This window comes from Amblyomma americanum, chromosome 1 (genome assembly GCF_052857255.1).
Source record: "Amblyomma americanum isolate KBUSLIRL-KWMA chromosome 1, ASM5285725v1, whole genome shotgun sequence".
In the NCBI taxonomy this organism is placed as follows: domain Eukaryota; kingdom Metazoa; phylum Arthropoda; class Arachnida; order Ixodida; family Ixodidae; genus Amblyomma; species Amblyomma americanum.
Window position 1 is genome coordinate 238,928,484 of NC_135497.1, and position 23,773 is coordinate 238,952,256.

At 50.6% G+C, this 23,773-nt stretch overlaps 2 protein-coding genes across 5 annotated transcripts in view; one reads left to right on the forward strand and one right to left on the reverse strand.

Annotated features, from left to right (window-relative positions):
- The window catches only part of Pde11 (Phosphodiesterase 11), a 404,428-nt gene that overhangs the window by 178,720 nt on the left and 201,935 nt on the right, over positions 1 to 23,773 (reverse strand). Inside the window, exon 1 of one of the 4 annotated variants that reach the window (XM_077648785.1) lies at positions 14,763 to 15,785. The exons of 2 other annotated variants lie outside the window; for them this stretch is intronic. The gene's annotated coding sequence lies outside the window, so the exon portion shown is untranslated. Of the gene's footprint in view, positions 1 to 14,762; positions 15,786 to 23,773 lie in introns of those variants that run through there. One more of the 4 variants, XM_077648784.1, reaches the window with a different exon arrangement.
- LOC144114812 (uncharacterized) overlaps positions 1 to 23,773 on the forward strand; it is a 137,455-nt gene that overhangs the window by 44,030 nt on the left and 69,652 nt on the right. The window lies entirely within an intron of this gene.

Genomic DNA, 23,773 nt, shown 5'->3' on the forward strand with positions numbered 1-23,773 from the left:
ATGGCTAAAAGAGCACCAAACGAAGTCTAAGCTAGTCCAACATGTTCAGGGGAATCCCACAAAGTGGATAAAATTTTTATTAAGGAAGTAGCCGTATGGATGCCCTTGGGTGGGTGTTAATAATTAATTCCTTATTACGAATGCTAAACTACAAGCCTCACATACGCTCGAACAGAATTACTCCAGAAAGATATACGATGTGCGCCACTAGAATCGCGGCTTCCACGCATCATCTAGAGTGGCGACTGCACTTTTGTTTTGATCGGACACTCGACACTTTTATTTTCGGCAGCTTTAGCTCTCGCCCTCTTCCCCAAGTGGCCAAACACGAAGTGCAACAAACATGATCGTGACTCGCACGATTTCTGCAATTTCGCCAATACGCGCATGGCACCCACTGCGAGTGAATTATACCGATTCGACAAACAGCCAAGAAGTCGGCAGGGATCGATTCGCTCCTCAGGCCGGTAAACACTGCCCACCCCCGACACCAATCGAGAAGCGACAGCCACGTGCCGGAGGTCCGCCGCCGCAAAGGCCCACCGCCCAGCTGCGAGCGCGGGGCACACGTCAGCGCACAGCGGACGGCAGCTGCTGGCCGGCTGCACACACGCCGCTATATAGGTCGCGCCGGCACGCATACGGACGCCTGCGTCAACGAACCAGGCAGTGCGCCGCACATTCGGGGAGGCCCATGGGTGCAGCAGGCGCCAGCAACGGTGCGCGCGAACTGGAGAGCGATGTCTGATGAGGTACCGCGAAAGCGTCGCGAGCGCCGCACTATTCGAGGAAGGCCGCGAAGAATCCTGCAGAGAAGAATGCCGCCAAAACTGCGGCGTGCAGCGCGGTAATTCGCGGAATTTCGGCTCCGTCAGCAGAAAGCGCGGCCATCGCGGCAAGCCGTGTTAGGTGCCGTGTATGCACTGCAAGGAAATTCCTTTGTCACTGAAGCACTGCTGTGGTGCTTGGCATTGTGTAACGCCATGTACAGTCCGGGACAAAAGTCTCTGGACCAAGTGTCCCTCAAACAAAGCCGATTGTTCTCCTATTATCCGGCGGCTGGACGCCATACTTGTGGAGATGAAAGAACAGGATTTTGACCTGCACCTGAATAAGTGTGGTCTAGAGTCACTAAATAAAGACTTAGAGTACCGGCACTCTTTTCTCCTATTGTTCTGTGCCGCCGCCACGATCATTGGTCAGTTTGCATCACGTGATATTTGTTTACACTGCGACGGTTCATGGGGGCTGCCATTTTGCGGCTTATGCGTTTTCAGTCGGGCAACTGTGGTAGCCCTAGTGCTGCGACGCTGCGAGTGCTGCCGGTGACCGACTCAGTGACCAGGGATTCCGCGCCTCGCAGCATTTCAGCTCCGCACGACGAAAGCATAAACTGAAGGCAACAGCTGTACCGTTTGCATCTGAGCGGCTCCATGCCGTACGGCTATGATCCCCGCCGCAGCGCAGGGTGGCTAACAGCGTTGTTTACAAAATGGCCGGGCCAAAGTTAGCGGCGAGGTCGCCGAAGCGGCAATCTGGCAACAATGATAAACAACAAAATGGCCGCCCCTGCTTACCGCCGTGCTGCAGTGACGGTACTCTAAGTCTTTATTTAGTGACTCTAGTGTGGTCTATACCCGCCGAGTAACAAATAGTATAGCTATCGGCTTCGCTTGAGGAACACGTGGTCCAGGTCCAAATGCTTTTGTCCCCGACTTACAGGAGTGTCCGATAAGTCGCCACCTGAATGTGAAAGCAAAATTTTCTCAGATAATTTTTCAACCTAATTCTCCTTGACATCGACGCACTTATTCTAATTTTCCTCCAGTAATCGGACGCTCCCAAAATAGGATACTTTTAGCTGCTGCAGAAACGCCATTGACGCCTTTTTGATTGCATTATCATCAGGGAATCATTGCTCACACAGAAATATCGTCAGGTTAAGTAAAAGAAAGTAATTACTGTGAGCCAGGTCGACCTGTACCGATGATGGTTTAGCTCCGTGAAGCCGCGTTCCCTGGGTAGCAGCTTGAGATTTGCGAGAATTGTGAGCTGGCGCACTGTTCTGAAGCAGTAACACATCTGGCGACCACTTCCGAAGGCGTTTTTCTTTGGCTGCCCCAAAACGTGTCTACGTTATTGATGCAGAGCTGTCTCCAGTAATTGTTGTCTAGTGGCATGCACTGTATTAATAAAACTCATTTTGTATCCCAAAAAGCTGCAGTCATGATATTTCCAGCTGACTGCTACAGACGAAATTACTTTGGGGTTGGTGACCCTTTTTTCTTCCATTCTTTAGGCTGGTCTGGCATCCGGACCATGACGGACCATGCTCATAACATAATAATTCGAGACGTCTCCTGGATTTTCTTCTAAGCATGTCTAAGATTTTTTGGCTAAATTGCTAGCCACATGTTTCTTGCTCAGGCGACAACATTCGTGACACCAACCTGGAACTGACCGTTGGCATCATTAAAACATCATGAACGATACTGGAAGCCGGACTAACTGAAATGTCTAATTCATGAGTTACAAGTTATAACACTGACTTTGAGCCGACGATCTTCCGAAACCATGGCCTCCGCTTTACGGCGCGTTTCCCCTTAAGATGCTTCGACAGATCGTCCTGAGCAAGGTTATCATCAATTGATTTCCTGCCCCATTTAAACTGTTTGGCCCAACACACTACTCGGTAGTATAGGAACGTGCGCCATCAGCACATACTGGAATCATCCTTTTCTTTTCTTCCTTTGAAATAAATATAATCATGAAATATAGCCCGGAACATCCCTCAATTTCTTTGCAGACTCACATCGTACTGCGCTTGCCACCCCTGTAATTTGTAGGACTTTCAGCCAGACTGAACCACTGTGTGCCATATGTCCAGGAAGGCATGCCTCAAACAGCCCAGATACGCTCAGCTCTCTAAAAGTACACTGAACAACATACTGACCCCGCTCGTAAAAGTCCCTTCTGAAAATATTTGCAGCGTTTGAACACTACAGTCGCAAGAAGGTTTTGCTACCATTGGTCCAGTACACAGATTGCAACAGCAGCACCTGCGGAGCGTAACTACCCGGATAAAGGTTTGCGTTCCCAAGACGCGACAGGCAGAGCAGAGATCGAGCCGAGCAACCCGGCTCAGCGGCACAACGCACGATTGGATGTTTCTCCATTATGTAGCGCCGGAAATCGGATCACGCCACAGAGCGCAATTACAGGGCCACAGTGTGAACACCTGCGACCGTGATCAAGCGACGCATGATATTCAACACCACACGGAGCGAAATGGCAGCCAGAATGCCGCGGAGTTCAGGAACAAATGACTATGTTCAAATGCCACGTGGTACGTACTATGCCGAGCGGTAGCGCACTATATACTGCTACCGAGGTGAGGGAGAGAGTTCATGGGGGGAAGTGAGTCTAACACGCCTTAAGCCCCGCTCGCGCGGAGCCTCCAGGGCGCGAGGCCACTGAACCTAGAGTGCTATGTGCCGCTGCAAGTGGGTCTTTGTTTTGGTGACGGGCGCGCAGTGGATTGACGCCTGTGCACCGGTACTCGAGGCCGATCAATTCGGGGGCCTCCAGCTGCGACCTAAATTAAGTTGGGAGCGCAAACTGCAGCGCCTCCCGGCGCCATCCGCCTCGAGGCCCAAAGCCAAACTGTATGTATAGGCTCACGATTTCAGCGCACGTGTGGCCACCAGCGAGGTCACGAGGATGCTACAAAGCTGCAGGTGCAACGCCTAAGCTGCGGGGCGAGTCGAAGTGACACAGCTTAAACATACCTCTCTGAAACGTCCTTTCGAAGTCGATTTCTCAGCGCGCACAAAATAAGGCTGAGAAGCGGCAAGAAAAAAGAATCTTGGGAGGAAGGTGTGCGCTATTGAAGATTTTCTCATACTAAAGAAAGCGGTCCAAAGAAAAAAGTTACTGTGGCGCTGCTGTGGGGAACCATTAATTTTAGCGTCACTGGTGGTAACGAACATCACTGTTCGGATTTGATCCTTCGGATGCCGAAGAGCCGGCCTTCAGGGCTTGGCGGCAGTTGCTGACCACGCTCGCAGTGTACAGGCGAGCTCCCTGCGTTAGATTTCGAGACATCGTTTCAAAAATCGAATGCATGGCCTCCGTTTGGTCAGTCGTGGCCGGCCTCTCCCGAGGCGGCAGTACTGCGCTACACATTACGATCATGACACCTCTTGTGACGTTTAGCTACATTGAAATGAGCGCGTATTCGCGCTTTTCAGCGCCTATAGGTGGCGCGACGGCATCGTCGTCGTGGAGGGCGGAGCGGTGACGGAGGTGCCACGGAAACGCGTGCGTATGAAGGAGCGGGCCGCTCCCGGCCCTGTTGGAGATGAGAGTCCCCTCCCTCGATGGTCGGGAATAGTCCCCTTCCTGCATGTGGCGCCGCTCCGTGCACTGTCACGCTAGCAGGGTTATGACAATCGGCCGACGCCATTTGCTGGAAGGGGGTCCTTTGACGGATAAAAGCCGCTTCGTTCTTGAGTTGTATCCAACCATAACTAATTGGCCTCCATGTACCGTAATTTCCGGTATACAGTCCACGAACTTTACATGCTTAAAAGTTGAAATTTTGCGCTTTGCGCACTATCTATAGGTGCGGACAGTACAATGTATTTCAATATCGCCGAATATGGCATTCGATTACGAAGTTGATATGCGTGCACATAGATTTTTATGCGCTGGTCGCACACTTTCCTCCTGCGGACTATACGTATCGGGCGCGGACAATCTAGAGAACAAAAATTTCAGAAAAAAAATGAACCTTGCTTACTACACATCGGGTGCGCACTGTACAACGTAAATTATAGTAATTAGCCACGTCCGACACAAATGTACTGCTTTAACCTCAACCCATCTACAAAACTCGTGAACATGGTAACGAGTGTAAAATACAAAACGTTTCGCAAAACATTACTGTGAACAGGGGCTCTCCATATTTAGATGTTTCATGACCACCACGGTCGAAACCATCTTAACTCTTCACATTCAAACCACACTTTTAAAACACTTCAGCCTTCATAGCCGGTTTTTGCCATGATTTTTTTTTCATTCTTGACGGCATGTCATTAGTATGCCCGATAATCTTTAGCGAAGACACGGTGCCAGCCTTCAGCCGCGGTCGTACAGAGTTCAGATCCTTAATTGAACCAATTCTAAATCTTGTCATAAAACTCCGCACCGAGGAATGCCGTAACCAGTGACGCTATGCCGACTAAGTCACCGAGATAACGCCAGGGGAAACCTTTCTAGACGTGGTCACTGTAACGACCACTGCATACGAATCAGTCACTTTATTCCCGGTCCACAGCTCCAGGCTCCAAAGTGCTTTGAGTTTTTGTACTTAGAAGCACTGTGCAGGCTTATATCACATCACGCTGCACGATTTATGCACCGGGTACACTGCACATACGATTCCTTTCCACTTTTCGCGTCGGCACATCCATTGCGCGAAGGGTAGCTCCTCGCTCTGCGAACGCTGATCACCGCTAGACAGCTTCGGAAAAAAACCGCATCGGGGCGCCACCGTCGCTGAAAAGTCCTCATACGCGGGGCGGGCACTTATAACGAAAAAATGCTCATCGGAGAGACCGACCGCTATCGTAAACAAAGTCTGAATGCGCGAACACGAAGCATAGAGGGAACAAAGTAAAAACCTTCCTTTCTTTATTCGTTGTAGAGTATAAACGACTTAGTTGCGAACACGCCATCGAGTATACATGCTTCTTTTGAGCAGAGACGTGGTTTTGCAATCCAGCATGGCGAGGAAGTCGCCATGGCTTTCCGGAGTGCGGCTTGATCAGTGCATGCACGTCATGTTGTCCCCATCTCTTGGGGACGGAAGGCGCTGCTACACAGTGTTCGGTCGAGACAATTCTACATGATGCATCAAGTCTCGCCTTTGCACACATCGCGCTTCCGATAGCGGTCGCATCAGTCCTAAATCAAAAGTCCCAACCCCTGCCATCTTTGGCTATAGGCGTGTGCCGAAGTATTCATGAAAGGTGATTACGGCTAGGCAAGCTAAGGGGTTAGGTTAGCAGAGAAAGACACGCCCGCAGCCTGCTTTATGAGTTGCCAACGATATCGTCCGGTTGCCATCATTTTGTAATACGCTCTTGAGGCATCTTACTTAGCCACGCTAACGCTTTCAGAATGCATAATATAACGGGCACAATTCACGCTACTGTACTCTTGATAGGTTAATTTCGATAATTCAGCAAGTCAAAATGACGCGCGGCAAGCTTTGTTCGCCCAGACAGCGCTCGGGTCAGAGCGTGCGCTTCTGTGCGGGCCTCCGAAGTTGACGACGCTCGGGGCTTCGAACGCGAGTTTCAACAGGCAGTCGGTACCTGACGGGACTCCCTATTCCCGCTCATTGCCTGCTACAGGTGGAAGTATTCTGTGTGTCTCCCGCCAACTTGCCGGCTAGCATGGCAACAGGCGTTCGACGCACGCAACAACACACGCTTGAATGGGATAGATGCAGAATGCCACTAGCAGAAAAATAATGTCGCCAGCACTTTCCCGGCAGTTATCTGCAGCGCGAGAAAAACAAAGCAAGAGAAATACCGAAATTCAGGCTAGACAGCAGCTACAAAAACAAGAGCAGGTGGTGTCATCACTGTAAGCTGTATTTTGCACCTTGAGTGTCCGTCGCGCTTCATGCCAGCAGAAAGTACAAACTCGCGAGTCCGAGCCCAAAAAGGCTGCCCTCCCAAGATTCGCTGCGAACCCTCTAATTCCCTCCCACAGTAAGGAGAGGTGCAAAAATTGGATTACGCACAGCTTCTCGCGCTGTACATGACCCAGCACGTCCGCGTCAAGTTGCACGAGAGATGCATGCTCTACTCCCCTGCAGAGCCGCTCAAGATTACCCAAGAACGAAGCGGCAAATGCCTGTCACACAGCGCCGCCCAGCCAATCGCGTCGGCCGATTGTCACGATGTCGCGCTTAATCGTTGGTTAATCCTAAGTCATATTCGCTAGTCACGTTTGAGCGACAAGCGATTAAACATAACCGCGATGTCATAAAAATCGACCGTAGCCATTGGCTGGACAGCAGAGGTGGGCAGCCTCATGAGGTTTCGACCTGATGAGGTCGACCTCAACCTCAAAATGACCTCAACCTCACGTCGTGAGGTGAGGTTGAGGTGAGGTCGGCGACGGCTCGAAATTTTGTGAGTGAGGTCAGCAAATCAGACCTCAACCTCACGCGTGAGTTTGAGGTTGAGTGAGGTCGTCATTCAGTGAGGTCGAAATTTTGAGGTCGAGACTTTTTGCAGTTGTTGCGTCTTCCTCCGACGAGTGTCGCTTTCGAAGAGGAATTGCAGCGCATCACCGCAGTGTTCATGCAATGACGCTTGGTGTTCGGTTTCCCCTGTTGGACAACCGGATGCCACAGTTCCCTCTTAGCTTTCGGTGCTGCGCCGTAATGTCCGTTTAGCCTGAGCTTACAGGAAGACGCACCTCTATGGTCTTCCTGGAAGGAGTGCTGCTGTCACAGCTCGCCACTGTCCCCCCCCCCCCCCCCCCCCCCCCCCCCCCCCCCCCATCCCGCGCCGTTGGCGTAGCACCCGTAGCTGCCGGCCGGGCGGCTCAAACTCCCGGGAGCGCGCAAAGCATTTAACCAACGTTGACCCGCGGTAGCTTTGTTTGATGCCGCAAACAAATAAGTTCAGTCCAACAAGCGCACAATAAATTCGTCGCAGCGCGCATGGCCCCAAGCAAGACTGCTTTGTGTTTATGCTCGTTGCGGGCGCTGACGTCACGGCTCTTGCCTTGCAGTCGAATAAAGGGGATCCTGCTGTACATTACAAGCTGACTTAACAGAAACTGCAGTAGTCGGCAGAGGCGACAGAATGTGATTCAGGCGGTTCCTAACAAGGAAACCTGTTGATTTTATTAAAAAAGCATGAAGCCAGAAAAACCTGTATAATACCGTCGAAGCTTTTGATCGCTGACTTCCCCTTTCAAATCTCACACTACTTCTGTATATTCCCGTTCCGTAATGCAAGCAGATGCAAATACATTTTCACTTTTTTATCCTTCCGAATAACCTCGCTTTTGGCCTCCGGTTCCTTGTTCCTTCTCGGAAATTCGCTTATTATGCCGAAACACCGTAGCACGGGGCGACCGTAGCAGTATAGCAGTGTTATAGCGCTAAAAAATTCAACACTATAATAAATGTATGATGATGTGGTAGCCGATTCCTTTCCCCCTTTTTTTTTAATGAAGATGTGTGAATATAACTGATTACATGCTCGCGCTGTGCTGCTGAGTCGATGTTTCAAACCTTCTAATATGACGTTTAATGGGGCACACTGTCGTTCGCTTCTAGTTTTAGTGTGCGATTTTTGTTTGTATGCTTCTAATCATTCTCTTTTTTTCCTTTTCTCCTATGGGATCAGTTAAGTTGGCGGCCTGCCTTGCAGACGACCAGGCACCACACGTTATCTTTCCTTTAACTATTTTGCAGAGACCCATCGTTCACCTTAAACGGCTTTGCAGAATTCTCGCGCGGTGCTCGTGGGTAAAAAACGTCGAGGATGCTGGCGTACCATTGACTAGTTCAGTTTTGAAGAAAAACAAGTGATTGACTTAAAGCAGCTTGTCTCAGACTTGCTGACGAAATGGTACCCATAATTCTGTTGAGGAGTTTGAGCATTTAGGCGCTTTTTTTTTCCCCTTGGTGTTGGGGGGGGGCTCGGAAAAAGATTTCGCTGTGGGGAACTTTGAGCGGAGAGCCATGGTGCTCTTGACAGAGAGAGCAGATCACGCTGCCCACTCTAGGCCAGTTGTTTTGAGCCATGTGCTTTTAATGGTTGGCACAGTGTTCGAAGACGTAATCTAGCCCTTTCTTTCAATATGCCGCGGGATCACCGAGTCAACGGAGAATTCCCAGGATTTCGAAACCATTACCACCGCCACCTGGAGGAAAGTGGCGGAAACGGGGCATCGACGACCAGTTTCTTTATATTCGGTAACTATTCTCAAGCCTGAAAAGAGTATCGTGAATACCTCCCCCCTCCTCCTAATTTCTGGTATAGGGTGTAGAAGGTCTGTGTTAGTGAATTGCCGGTTCGTGCGTGAATGAGCGAGAGGCTTCAATACGAACAAGTATACACGAAGCAGGTTGACAAATATTGACACATATAATGTACTCGCCGACGTACTGTTGGTAACCGCGTAAGGGACACCCCTGCCCGGAGGCCATATACTCTCTGAGGGTTCATCCCAGATTATAAGCTTCTCCTATTGCGTGCACAGCAATAGTGTCTGTACACACATTATTAAATAATACCATCATGATTTTGGCTTTCCTATCTCACAGGATTCTCAGAATTGTTTTTAACTGAAAAAAACATTTCAATCGCTTTTCGTTTTGTTTTTTGTTTGTTTTCTGAGGTCGAGCAGCCGACCTGAGGTTGAGGTGAGGTTGAGTGAGGTCAGCAGTGGCCTCAGGAAAAGTGAGGTGAGGGCGTCTAAGGAGACCTCAACCTCAACTGATGAGGTTGAGGTTGAGTGAGGTCGGCAAATTCTTTTTGAGGTTGAGGTGAGGTCCAGATTTTTGAGGTCAAGTGCCCACCTCTGCTGGACAGTCTCGTTTCAAAAGTCATTCGCCGCTTCGTTCTTGATGCGGTGTCTACCCGCTTGCGACACGCCAATGCTTCCAGCCTGCCTCCTGTTCTGCCAATTCAACCACAATCCTAACGGCACAAAATGGGCAAGCGGGCATGCGGCCGGTTAAGCTCCCCACCTTTCTTTTCTCTCTCTCTCCACATGGCAACCGAAGACTCTTTGATAAGCGCCCGGAGAAAACACGTATCGGAAAAGAAAAAAGGACTGCGTGTTGAGCACGTCGCGATGACGCAGTGCTTTTCTCCTCGCCCAGGTCCGAGCTACAACAAACAAGCATGAGTAAATAGTGGGGCTACTTTTCCTCGCGTGACCGTTACCCAAGCTCGCGCGAGGACACCAGCGCTGGCAGCGGCGAAAACGTGCGACGCCCTCCTCCCGCCGAAGACCCCTCGGCGCTGGGACGACCACCGCAGAGGAGGAAGGAAACGTCCTCGGCGATTAGCGCTTATCGCTGCCCTCCACAGCGCGCGCGCGCCCTTATCTCTCCTTTCGCGGTCGGATGCAACGCGCAGCGTCAACAGACGGACGACACTGGGCGCGTTGCCCGCCGCGCACGAGGGGGGAAAACCGGAAGCAGCTGCGTTGGCCAAAACAGTGCGCGCGAGATGCCGACGCTGCGCCTCGGACGCACTACACCAGCTACTACACAGCGCTCTCGGCACGGCGCAATTTACCACAGCCACGACCTGGGCCTTAAACAAAGCGCGCGCTCAATGGAGACGCCGGACCACGGCGACGCGAAGTTGGTCCGCATCCGTCGTTGTCATAATTTACCCAATCCTCACGCTCGAATGATTGGCTGAAGGCCGCGCTGTTGTGTCCAGTAAGTGGCGCCACAACTATTTGGCAAATACTCGCAGATATAACTACACCTCTCGAAACAGCAGTAACGGCGCCGCGGGCACGGCGAGCGTCACCGCTTCGCGTGAGCGGATTGCGCATGACTCTGGGCTCAGTCTGCGCAACTGCGCGCAGAGGCAACCTGGACCGGCGATTTGCCCCGGCGGCACGACGACAAGGTGGCCGTTGCGCACCACGCTCATTCAGAGCGCGCGGAATACGGGCTGAGGTTCGCGTTTTGAATGACTGGACTGACGCCGGAAATGCCGACTGAACGACGATGCCTGCAGGGAAAAGCAGAGAAAATCGTCCGACTTCCGCTGCACGGACCTGTCAGGCGCTGTCGACGATTTATACCGTGCTCAAACCAAGCCAGGCGTGATCTAGCCCTAATGAGTATACCGAGACAGACGCTCAATTACACATGTTCCGCGTTTTTATCGGCCTGTATACATGACGTTTAGTCTCGAGCGCTAAATTGTGTGTACCAATGATTGAACAGCGCCACGATTATAGTTCTTTGTACCTCAAAACAGTGCTGGGTAAAAAAGGATACAAGGCATAAAAACTACTTGTAAAGGAAAGAGTAATTTATTCTCGCATTTTCGGGTTTCTTTCCTCATTCCTCAATGGCTTGCACTTTTGCCAAAAAAAAAAAACACCTTATGCGAGTATTTCTTTTTCTTTTCTGCGAGGCACAATGTCAGTCATTTAAAAAAAATGGAGTCTTCATATCGCAGCCCGGTTTTTTTTTTAATTTGCTAACCCTTTGATTCCGCCCCGTTATAAGGCTGTCCTAAAGCTAGTCCTAGCACCTCGGGCAGCTTTTCAAATCAGACTAAGGATTTAAGCTGGCTCCCACAGAAGTGTTTTCCAGCGCTTCCGTTCCCCAGGCCGGGGACGCGTCAGTGGTCCTGCTGGTGCACGTTTCGATGGCCGCTGTGAACCCAGGGTCTTCTACGAAACTCATCACAGTGAATGTGCGATGCGCCGCGCTACTTGGCATGTGGCCATGCTATTAAACAGTTGGAAGTTAATTTCACATATTCTTGGTGCTTTTGTACTGCCCTTCAACTCAACAGCTAGTAACGTGGAAGCATGCAAGTTTTATTGGTAGCACATAGCCCGCAACTCTTCCGTAAACATTCTTCGTAATACGCATTCTCTTCGGTAATGATACTTCCTTTGAATATCGACATCAGTGTAACCCGCAACATTTCGCCCAAACGCGCGACTGCATGGTCAGGCCCTTGAACCATCATTTGTAAGGACGGACCATTTGTGGAGTTGCCACGCACTTTTTCGGCACCGAGGCGATCGAGGGACGCGCAGGTAATTTTTACGCTCGTACGAGAACTAGGTCTTACCGGGGTCCTTGCAGTGAGGTGCATGCAGTAGAATGCCAACAGTGAACTGCTAAAAATTACAAATGAACACCCTGATGAAGTTCAAAGCACAGCATGAAAAGCTGGGTCCTGCACACGAGGGAAATGCGACAGGGTGAACGGATAGCTTTGGTGAAAAAATGCTCACTCTAAAAACCCCTCCCCATATGTCCGTGTGAATAGCCGTCCCCACGAAACTTAAGCATGTTGTCAGGCACGAACCCCCGACGATACGTGCAAACTTGGGGATCCTGGCCCCACAGCATAGACGAACAGCACCAAGTGAATTAAAAAAGTGCGCTTGCATTTGTCCACTTCAACGTCATTATTCATTCTCGTCATTCCAGCTTGTCGTCTACGAAATTGACCGGCGAATAACTCAAGTTTTCTCTGCGTCAGAAGTGCTTTTGTTCGCGCTATTTTCATTACTTGCCAATGTCAAAACAGTTTACATTACCTGGTCCTTCGTTCCTGATCGCACAAGTCACCTAGAACTTTCCAGTTACCTGATTGCATCGGTTCAGCGTTCACACTGACGTATTACGATAAACAGCTGGAAGCTGTACCCCCCCCCCCCCCCCCATTGCTTCGCCTTTGGTGTCACAAAAATTAAGCTTTGTGCAGCTGCTACAGTCAAACTTCGAGAACTCGAACGCGAATGGGACCTAAAATTTCTTCGAATTAAGGGAAGCCTGATTTAATTACGCCTGAAGCTGGCCATACCAAAGTATAAGTTCCGATTAACTGATTGTTGATCCGATTAACTGATAATTGATGATTATGGATTGTATGGCGCAAGCGCATCTATGGCCAAAGAGCACCATGACACAAGGTATTCTCGATTGCTCAAGGTGGGGTCAAAGACCCATTTCCCAAGCATTTCACCCTAAATAAGCCGAGCACCAGACCAGGGAAAGAAAGCGTCATAATTAACGACAGTCTGCTGTGCATATTTGAACACGACCGGTATTGACCACGCGCTGAACAAGGATCAGGCCGGTGCCAACTTTTCGAAAACGGGAATGCCTTCATGAGCGCCGAGGGAAGTCAGGTTGACGAACCGTTTTCGCCGGACTGAGGCAGTTCACTAGTCCACGGCCAGTAAATGAATGAGCCAAATTATGTGGGGCATTCAGTACTTATCTGCGTACCGTCTTTCATTCGAGACAAAAAGAGCTAGTACATCAAAGCGACGGTACAAGGACGCCTAATCGCCAGCCTCGTCTGTGTCATTATTCGGGCCCACGGGAGCGATGTTGACGCTTTTCTTCTCTTTTGCGTTTGTGGCTTTCGCAATAAGTTTATGCTTGAAGTCTCAACGACAAATGCGAACTCATGGCGCAGATATTATGAGGGGTGATTGTAAATCACTACGAAGACAGAGATAGACAGATGAAGACTTGCACAAGAGGCGATGTCGTGGTGTAGACCACAGCAGACATCCATATCTATCGGCGCCGCATCTGCGAATGCGCGCTGCGCCGGCAGTCGCGCAGCCACCAGGACCGTTTACCAATCCAGGAGACGGCGTCGCCTTTAGATTTCGTTATTTAAAAGTAAGAGAAACATTGATTTCCAAGAAACGTGCGTTGGCCCTGATGTCTTGTTTCTTCGCTTCTAAAGGTGGATTGATGACTAAAAGCCGAGTCAGTCGCCAAAAAACTTGCACGCTACCGCAATAGGCAAATACTGGCCAACAGAGACGATCATGCGACAACTTGCACGAGAGCCCTATAGGTATATACGACCAATGCACAAACGTATCGCGAATCCTGCGACAATGAAAAAAAAAAAACGACTTTTGCGACTTGTTTCGACACCATCGCGAAACTCAGAGAAATTAAACGGCACGCTGTTGGTTGTCGTCGTTCGCGACGACGACAATCAGCAGCAGATGCAAAGGAAGATCTTTTTGTTTTCTTTACTTCAGGTCGAAACAGCTTGCGGAGGTGAGCGGCGAACTTTCGCTCGTCTCCGCACGCTGCTTCCTGTGCTTTTTCGTCAGACAACGAAAGAAGAACAAGCATATGCGCATACATCATAGCGCACAACGACACACGTAACACTAGCCGCCCGAGGAGAGGGCAAGCGAACACTCGGCGATTGTGGAGCACACGTTACGTGCACTCACGTGACCGCTAAGCAAAAAAAGTTCCGCGGAACATATCGCTAGCAGTCGGCGTACAAACGTTTTCAAAGAGCTGGCACGGAGGCGGCAACTGAGCGTTTGAATAAAGGACGACGAGGAATACAGTCCTGAGGAAAGGAAAGGCGCGGAATAACTGTCCTACTATAAGTAGGGCTCAAACCGCACCGCGAGGAAACGAAAGGGAAACCAATAGGGGCGATAGAAGTGCAGGTCATTTTAATTGAAAATACCAGAGGAAAACAAAGATCAAGATCTCTTTAAGATCATGATGAAAAAAAGAAAAGAGTACAGATCAAGAGCATGCGAAAAAAAAAAAGGAACGAACGAACGACCGCAAGCAGTTCACGGCGCGCCGACGTTCGAGCACGTGGTCGACTCCGGAACCGGCTACGCGTGCAAAAAGGAGGGAAAGTAAAAAAAAAAAACAAGAAACACTTGGAGTGTTGTTCAGAGCCTCCAACGATAATACTAGCCGCCTGACAACGATTACACGGGTTTCTTCAACGTGGACGAGTTGCTTCAGTTACTGCCACGGGTCGCACTCACGCACGCGCAACGTGCTTGCTGCAAGAGCTGCAAATATTCTTTTAAATCCTCCTTTTCTGTTCAGTTCCAGTAAACACAACAATTATTTGGCTCCACGTAATTAGGCAGACAGTTCGTTTCTTTTCATTGCATTTGTTTTTTCAACAGTAAACGTACTAGCAGCTTACACTTACCATCTTTGTCCTTCGTTGAGCTCCACTGCTGTTGGCTGCATGGTCGGACCTCTGTGACACTCTAACAGGCACACACACACCACAAAGGCGCGCAACGACGCAGTCTGGGCGCAATTAAATGCACCGGTGAGGCCCCACACAACGTGAAACGTCACTGCAGGGCCGCCGGAGCAAGGCGCTGCTACAATCTCTCAGCCGTCCCCGAAGTTTCAACACGCGGCACGCAGAGCGCGTCCACACACTGCGGAACACGGCGTGGACCCGGAGCAGGCAAGCCACGGAGGGGACACGGACGGAGCAGACGCAAGAGGCGCCCACCGAGGACAGACCGCGAATGCGACCGCAGCAGCCTGGCTGGCGGCGAGCGAAGCCACGCGAAGCACACAAACACGCGCGCACGACTCCGGTCTGCCGACTGGGCGCCGAACGGTGCGACGACGCGTAGCGCGCGTGTGCCTCGTCGAAAGGGAGCGAGCGATCCGCGGGGAGACTCTCTCGGGGGACGCCGCTTGGGCGGCGGGGGAAGCCCGTTGTCGTCACGGTACGTCACAAGGCTACGTTCCTGACGTAACCTTTCCAAGGTGACTCCGAAGGCGCGCGCTCTCCAAGGGGGAGTAGCTGCGAGCTGAGGGCACTAGCGCGCGCGCGCACACACGCTCGCGGGACACGGCACTTCCTACTGCGCGTGTAGCGTGCTGCTCTAGTACGGCCGCACCGAGGAACTGCAAGTGCGAGCGTGGCGCAGACAGCTGGTCCGCCTGCCGCGACCACTGCAAGTTAGGCCTAAGCAGACGACGCACCGAACTCGTCGCCGTCGTCTGCTTGAGCCGCGCCTTTTCTTGAGGAGCTTCCCGCGTCACATTCCACCACGCCGGAGACGGCGGCGAAGCAATGAAGTTTTTGTTGGGTGTGTTTCGTGCCCACGTCTGTTCGCCTGTGTCTGCCTTCATGTGCGTGTGTGTGTATGTGCGTGTCTTAAGACGTCTACAAGAGCCGTGAGCTGGATCTGAGAGCAGCAGAGAGGGGACACACTCCGCGCCGTCCGCAAGTCAAGAGAGTAAGGGCAAGAAAGTGAAGCAACAGCTGGTCGCCGCGCTACTCGCGGCATCTCGTGGTGGAGACGGTAAACGCTGAGTGGCTTCGGCTGGCCTCTCTTCGGCTTCTGATGTCGCCAGCCAGAAAACGAAACACAAACTATGGTACCGTACGCGGGAGCATTTCGAATCCTAGGCAGCTAGCGACGGTAGTCGCATCGCTCTTTTCACTAAAATTCTTGTCGCACTTTATATTTGCTCATGCAAATGCTAGCCTCATTTGTATTAAGGTGGTTTTGTGGGGTTTAACGTCTCAAAGCAACTCAGACTATGAGTGACGCCGTAGTGAAAAGCTCCGGAAATTTCAACCACCTGGGGTTCTTTAACGTTGACTGACATCGCACAGTACACGAGCCTCTGGAATTTCCATAAATACGACCGCCACAGCCGGGATCGAACCCGCGTCTTTCGGGTCAGCAGCCGAGCGCCATAACCACTGAGCCACTGCGGCGGCTATTTGTATTAAGAAATTCAGTTGTTAAATGCATATGTTCTATTTTTGAATCAGGTGCCTGCGATAGTGATACTTCGTATCGTACGGGCCGAGTTCGAAGCTCCGAATATCGAACCAATTATTGCGTATTGATCTGTCACCAGACCTTACTTCCAACAGAAACGAGTGAGTAGCACAATATCGGCGAGAAATACACAGGCATAAGGTTATATATATACTCAGTGCGAGTAGCAAAACACTTTAATCACTTTTGCAAAGTGAGACATTTGTATGTACGCTTGCAATACATACACTCATGGCAGAAAACGACCTGCATCTAAGAATAAACCACGTATCAATCAGCAAAGAAAATATTTTGGTTTATTTATTTAGAATATACAGTATTGTGCGTTTTTATCGTGAAGATTTTCAAAAATTTTCCCGCCTCAACCGCTGGCTCATTTGTGGTGAAACTGCACACAGAGCTTGCGTATTATGGTAACTTTTGTATCGTAGCAAGTTTGACAACGGTACTTACTTAGCTGAGCCATGCGTGATGCGAAAACGTAATCGTCTACGTAGAAATCGGCGAACCAAAGCACGCAGACGACGTTTTTTCGCTGAAGAGCGGCTGTGGCGCCACCTGTTTTTGCAGTGGAAAACGTCACACGACAAGGCCACCGAGGCGAGCATTGCAAACAATATTCTTTGAAAGGTGAAATCAGTCGTTCCAATATTTCTTTAGCGCTCAATTAGCCGAAAATGTTGTAAGCGCTTCAGTTGAAGCAGACGAAACGGCCGGAACGGCATACACACTAAACAAATTCTCATTCTTAATGGTGCAAATCAGCTGTCCCCAGACGAACACCCTTTTGGGTGCTAAAAAGAGTGCAGAGATCAGCACACTTCAGGAAGGGTGCAGAGCATGAAAGTTTAGAGGGCGCGCATCAGTCCAAGGCTTTTGCTTCATGCGTGGATCAATGTGGAGCACCCTTCCAACATGCATTCGTAGAGGTGTTATGGAAAAATAGTACCCTTTAGTGAGGGTGCAATCTTTACATCCTCTAAAGTATCATTAATTGCACCCTTCCTTAAGGGTGCTGATCTCGGCACCCTTCTTTAGCACCGAACAATTGGAAAAGGGTGTTCGTCTGGGGACAGCTGATTTACACCCTAACGGGTGAGAAATTGTTTAGTGTTGGCCTCGGCGGCCTTCTGACATTTTCCACTGCAAAAACAGGTGGCGCCACAGCCGCTTTTCAGAGAAAAAACGTCGTCTGCGGGTTTTTGTTCGCCGATCTCTACGTAGACGATTACGTTTTCGCATCATGCACGGCTCAACTAAGTAAGTACCGTTGTCAAACTTGCTACGATACAAAAGTTACCATAACACGCAAGCTCTGTGTGCAGTTTCACCGCAAGTGAGCCAGCGGTTGAGGCGGGGAAATTTTTGAAAGTCTTCCCGATAAAAACGCAAAATACTGTATATAGAGAAAAAGCATTTAAGCCTCTTATCTAAAACAGGATAATTCGGCACCTAATGGGAGACTATGTTTCTAATGCCGCAGGCAAGTGCGTGTTTGTGAATTTTCTCATCGTGCCAGCTTTCCCTAACTTTTGTGGCGTTGTTATTGACCTTCACGCTCACCATGAGAGAGAACTACTTTATTATTGCGACCCATTTCCGAACCGCGTTATTGTCTGGGTGAACACGAGGGTGAGCACGCCTTTTTGATTGCCGTGATCCTTCGGCTTTTTTACCATCTCATTCACCACTCACTGCTCGTCATTACACAGTATTACCTTTTTACATTCTTTGTTAATTTAGTTTGTTTCTTAGTCCTTAGCGGTATCGACGAAACATGCCCCAAACCATTAGAGGCTACTTACTGCCATGCAGTCTTGCGTGCGCGGTAGCGCAATGTATCACTCCTATCCTTCGTGATTCGGAGCAGGGGTAGGCATGCTCGAAAAACGGCGCTGCCTATGCGGCGTTTACTTACACTGGCAGCAATCTGCCCCCGCGCGATATTTCGCCGGTTTAAAAGGTCTATACAATGGTCGACAGCGCCGGGACATAACAGGATTATACGCCGGTAGTATAGCTTCTAAGCCTGTGCCCTCCGCGCGTAACGAAGCCGAAACCGTAACGAAGCCGAGGTGAAGGAAGCTGCTGGTACTTTCGTGTCGCCAGTGGATAAATTTACGATTTCAGCGTAGCATCACTGTGGTTCAGGGCAAGCCACAAATAGCCTTCAGGGAAGGCGAGCTAAAGTCGTGAGCTCATTAGTCAGCTTATCGAGTGCAGACACGCAGCCCGAGGCCTACAAGGCATTTTGGGTTAACGCTACATTGCCTCTGACCATTAAATGCGTCTTACCAGTAATACGCATTTTTAGAGGATAGTTGATGCACTGACTGCAATAACGTCCTTGAGGTAAGCTTTATGTGTTGAACACGCACATACCTAATAACTCCCTGCCAAAAATCCTACAGCAGTGTCGACAAGTCTCGCGCGGAGAGTGCTGCAACCCTATAGAAAATCATCTTTAAAGCATGCTTAGCGCTGCCGGGTTATAAAGAACAGGTTTGGAGCACCTAAAGGGATCGAATATGTATACTAAGCTTGTCTGACATGGCTCAAAAATGATTTAAGGTAGGCGCACCATAGCAGCGTAAATCAAATCAAAACGCAACCACGCACCCCCAACAGATCCTCTTCAGACGCCTCCAGACCCGCTCTCTGTCATCACCTCAGCTTTTATCCCACTATTGCGGCACATCCCCTGCATGCTCCCTATGTGGTGACCCCCCCGCCACACTCTCCCATATCCTTTTCGGCTGCCCTGCTGACCCTCCCCCGCGGAGACAGCACGCCATCTCGAGCTGGGAGGACTGGGGGGTCCAGCTTATGTCTGCAGACCCGACATCGCAGCTTGCTGCGGTGACTCGGGCTGCCGACGTCATGTCCCGGCATGACCTACTTGATGCAGTGCGGGACCGCGCAGTGGCCCAGGGACCCAGACGGGTCTTAAACTCACTTGCTGAATAAAGTCTGTCTGTCTGTCTGTCTGTCTGTCTGTCTGTCTGTCTGTCTGTCTGTCCGTCCGTCCGTCCGTCCGTCCGTCCGTCCGTCTGTCTGTCTGTCTGTCCGTCCGTCCGTCCGTCCGTCCGTCCGTCCGTCCGTCCGTCCGTCCGTCTGTCTGTCTGTCTGTCTGTCTGTCTGTCCCCGAGGATCGCGCCCTCACTGCGCTGTTCGTTTGCCGAGCCTCGCGCAGATGCGCTCTGAATACCCCGCAGAAATACGATCGCGTTTGCATTTTATATGCACCCCACAAACCAGCCACGTTGAATGCAGATATAGCCTCGGGAAAACAGCCACCACCGCAGCTTCCCCGTTCTTTCATTCGCAGAATTCCCTCCGTGATCCCGATCAAACTGCATGTGCGCGTTGACTGTTTCAGCACAGACCGGAAAGAGACTGCAAACAGCCTACATAAGGCCGCCGTGTATACACGCCAAGCAGTAGACGGCTGACGTGGAGATATTGAAAACGAATAAGTCAAATGGATGCCAAACGGAATACTGGAAAGAGAAGGGTGTTATGTACATTGCCTGGACGCATTTTCCAGCCACCTCCCCTTTCATGACTACTGGCAATGGTGTGTCAACTGTTTGTGCAAGTCCGACGTTCTACAGAAAGTGACTATAGCAGCGTCGATCGCCCGACCATACGGTGCCCGGCCGTGAGCTATAGGAGGGCTTGCGAAAGCGCGCCAGTGTTTTATGCGGGCGAATGTCCAGATTCTCTTTATCAATTTATTTTCTAGAGAGGGAGGGAGCTCTTAGCCGCAACAAGAAGGAAGGGAGACGAGTGCAGATGCGACGCGCTCGCTGGTATTTTCTCCGCTGCACCGAACTTTACCTTCACAACCTAGTTGGCAAAGATGCGGCGCGGGTTCGTTCAGAGATGGTACGCTCAGTCTCCGCTCCATGCGTGAAGGATAAAAGAAAGATAGGATCGTTACGCTTCCCAGGCTTCTAAGAAAAAGCGAGGGACGCGTGTCCACAAATGAACACAATTCAAAATGTCGCTAAGCGGTACGTGCGCAAATAGAGCGTGCTCGGAAAACGCCGGTGCATTTGGAAGGACCTTTTGTAGTCACTCTTGTGCTCGGCACAGAAGCAGCAGAACAAACGTGCCAGTAAAGCAGAAGTAAAAGCTGCAGGAAAGGGCGTCGCTCAGATCCAGACTTGCAGGAGACGACCGACATTTTCTCTCTCGAGCAAAAAAAAAAAAAAAAGACGTCCCGCCAATCATGAATAGGTCAAACTCCGTTGGTCGGCGCCAAAGGAACTACAAATAATGGCTTAATTATGCCGAATAGAAAGCCGCGAAGTGCAGAGAAAACTGCAAATGTGACGACACTTCCTGCGGCCTTCGCATGTCATTAAATTAGTTGAAGCAGAGTCGAGTGAACTCGAGCGAGTCTAGCGAGCAAGAAATATCGCGCCGTCGCACAAACGGCACAGGGAGAAATACTCTATCCGTACCATGTATCTCGGACGCCGAGCCGATGCCCGAACTCCGAGCCCCGTCGTCTGGGCTATATGAGCTAAATAGGGTATCGGAGAGCTGCGCTGCAGGCATAGGCATGCATACATGTCTATACCTGGCTGGTGTGCACAAGGCTTCAAGGCGAGTCGAACCGGCATTACGGCATCAACCCCCCCCCCCCCCCCGCTAGAAAAAACAAAAACAAAACAAAGCTGCATGTGCTTTACAAGGCGCTTAAAGTGCACACGTGCACACCTGCAGCAAAATGCTGCGTGGAAGGAATCACTGGGTGCCTAGCCGGGTTTTCGTTAAGTTCAAGCAGCTGGTGAAAGCTTTCGAAGGCGGTAAAGCGACACTGCGGGAACGAACGGTTCAGGCATTGCGGATTCGGGCACTTCAATGATTGTAAATTGACATACTTTCCGTATTCCTGACGGACGCGGAATGGACTCTGACGATCGCCGGCCCGTTGTAGTATAAGTATATACCGCAGCTTCGGCACTGAAGAAATTTATGAGCCGCATATCGTATGAGTGACAACATCTGGCGGGACAGCAGTTGTGGTACAACGCGTTAAGCGAGTACCACGTTCAGTTGCGACTTCTCCGAGCAGCCTTTGGCGTGGAAGCCGCGCAGGTAGACGCTCGCTCGCTGAACCATGCATGCGCGCCGCTTTGCACTCAGCAAGCAGGCATGCGCTTCAATCGAAGGCGCACGCAGCACTGAGATGCACCGATAGGATTTCATACTCGGCTGGTTGGTTGTATGAAGGCCATAGCATGAGTTCACGCGCGGCCGCGTAAGCTTCGTGCATGGTTCGGTGCAGATCTCTGAGGCAGGGGCGTTGCCCTCTCGCTGGCGTGGTGCAGGCTGTCTTGAGGGTCCGCCATGAATTTTAGAGCACAAAACGAGGCACGCATGGAAGACCATGAGATCAGAGACAGCGGTGACTAGAAAAAAATCAGTCTATTTCTTCGTTGAGAGTAGATGAAAGCTGCAATGCAGTGCGGGAAAGGCTTAGCGTATTCTACAGGACGGGTCATAATTGTGGTTGCCGTACCCGAGTCTTGAGGAGCTTTCGTAATCAGCCACTTTAAACGCGACAGCGTTTAAGGTCCCGTGTCATAGAAAAGTGTCGGGAAGATTTTCAAGTTCAATTTTCTCACCCACAGATGCGTCCTCTGCTGCCGGGCAAACATCAGTACGTACCCAGAAACAGACAGAGAATCAATTTTTTTTTACTGAGAACAATAATTGGATGGAGTTCTCAGTGCCCCTTTAAAGAGGTCCTGAAACATCTTTTGAGGAGAGAGCACACAAACTTGCTCAATCACTGCATTGTGTTGTCATGAACACCTGAGCCAAACAATACACTTCTACACGCAGTAGAGAGCCCACAACCGCGAGCGAAAGTTGGCTCGCGCCCTCCTCCTTTTCACGCTCCTGCGTATCTCTGTTAAGGGGTGGCTATTGGCTAGCTTCTTTCAGACGTCACGCAGCTACCATGCGCTTTGTGCAGGCGAAAATCCATCGTGGAGTCTGGGAGGGGGCACAAATAGCACACTCACTTCAGTTGCTTAAGACGCGACACTGCGCAAACGCAAATGGCGTCTCAAGCGAAGAATCTGCACGAGTAGACGCATGCAGCATTTTGAAATATAAAATAGATGCGAGCCACACAGCTTGTATGCGCCACACCTCAGCTTTCTTTAGAGACGTATATTTCGCGAGGCTTTGCTGTCAGGACAATTTGTCTAGCCAGAAAAGGGAACACTCTAATTATCTCAGTTTACGTAAGCCGGCCGAAAGCATCTATATAAATCATCGGATGACTCTCCACTTTGGCGATTCCAAGACAGCAAAAGAAAGCAGCCGAAGTCTCGAACGAAGGCAAGAAGAATAAATTCTTGGGACTATATACGGCAGCACGAAACTCGTTCACAGCGCGGCCAGCGAACATCGTACGACCGCCTCTTCAACAACCGACGACACGCGGGGGTGCCCGTTCTAAACATCTCTCGGATGAGACGCCGCGGCTAAGCGACGCGTGATTGCGAAGCGGCGCGTGTCCTCCGGGAACACCGCACGCCTGACATTTCAGCTAACCCACGCGTGGCCTGGAAAGATCCCGCGTCCGCCCTAATTAAGGAGACTTTACCCGGCCGAGATTACGCCGATGGATCTGGGCCAGGCATGGACACAAAGGGGTCGGGCGGCGGCCGCCGCTATACGAAGAAGGGCCGCCGCGGTCGTCTCAGATAACGGCGCGCTCCGCGGCTCTCGAGCGCCTGCCGCGTTCATCTTTTGCAGCGCAATCTCGGCATATTGCGCCATGAGCTTAGAAGGCTTCAGCCGCGGCGAAGAAATTATACACGAAAGCCGGCGAGTCAGACCATGCTGGGTTATATTTATCGCGAGCAGACGCGTTTTCTTTTGAGTCGGTCCTATAGCGAGGCCGTTGGATCGCACCCGAGTGATTTTTACCTCAAGTGTCGTGACCACGAGCGAGATTTTATGACTTTAGGGAGACACGAACTTCTCTGAGTGGCCCCTTTATACTAACTCATTACTGACTACTGCAATCTAGCGATCGAAACATTTCTGCTAATGGTAAAGGCATTAAGATTTCAGCATGAGCACGCATCTTGAGTTTCGACGGTTGCTAACCGTGTCACTGTTGAAGACTTGTGCAACGGAAAGTTTCACTGCTTGCCATTTGTATTGCACGGGCTTGCGCGTTCCTTATTTTATTTTTTTTTTAATTTCCAAGCAAGCAAGCCGTCACTTCTGCCTTGCATCACGCCGACGTCCAACGAAGTGTTTACCGCACGGCTTCACAGAGTATAATAAGCACGTCTCTTAGTTCGGAGTGGCTGCTACGCTGTTCGCTTCTATAATAACGAGCACCGCACTTGAACTCCTTGAA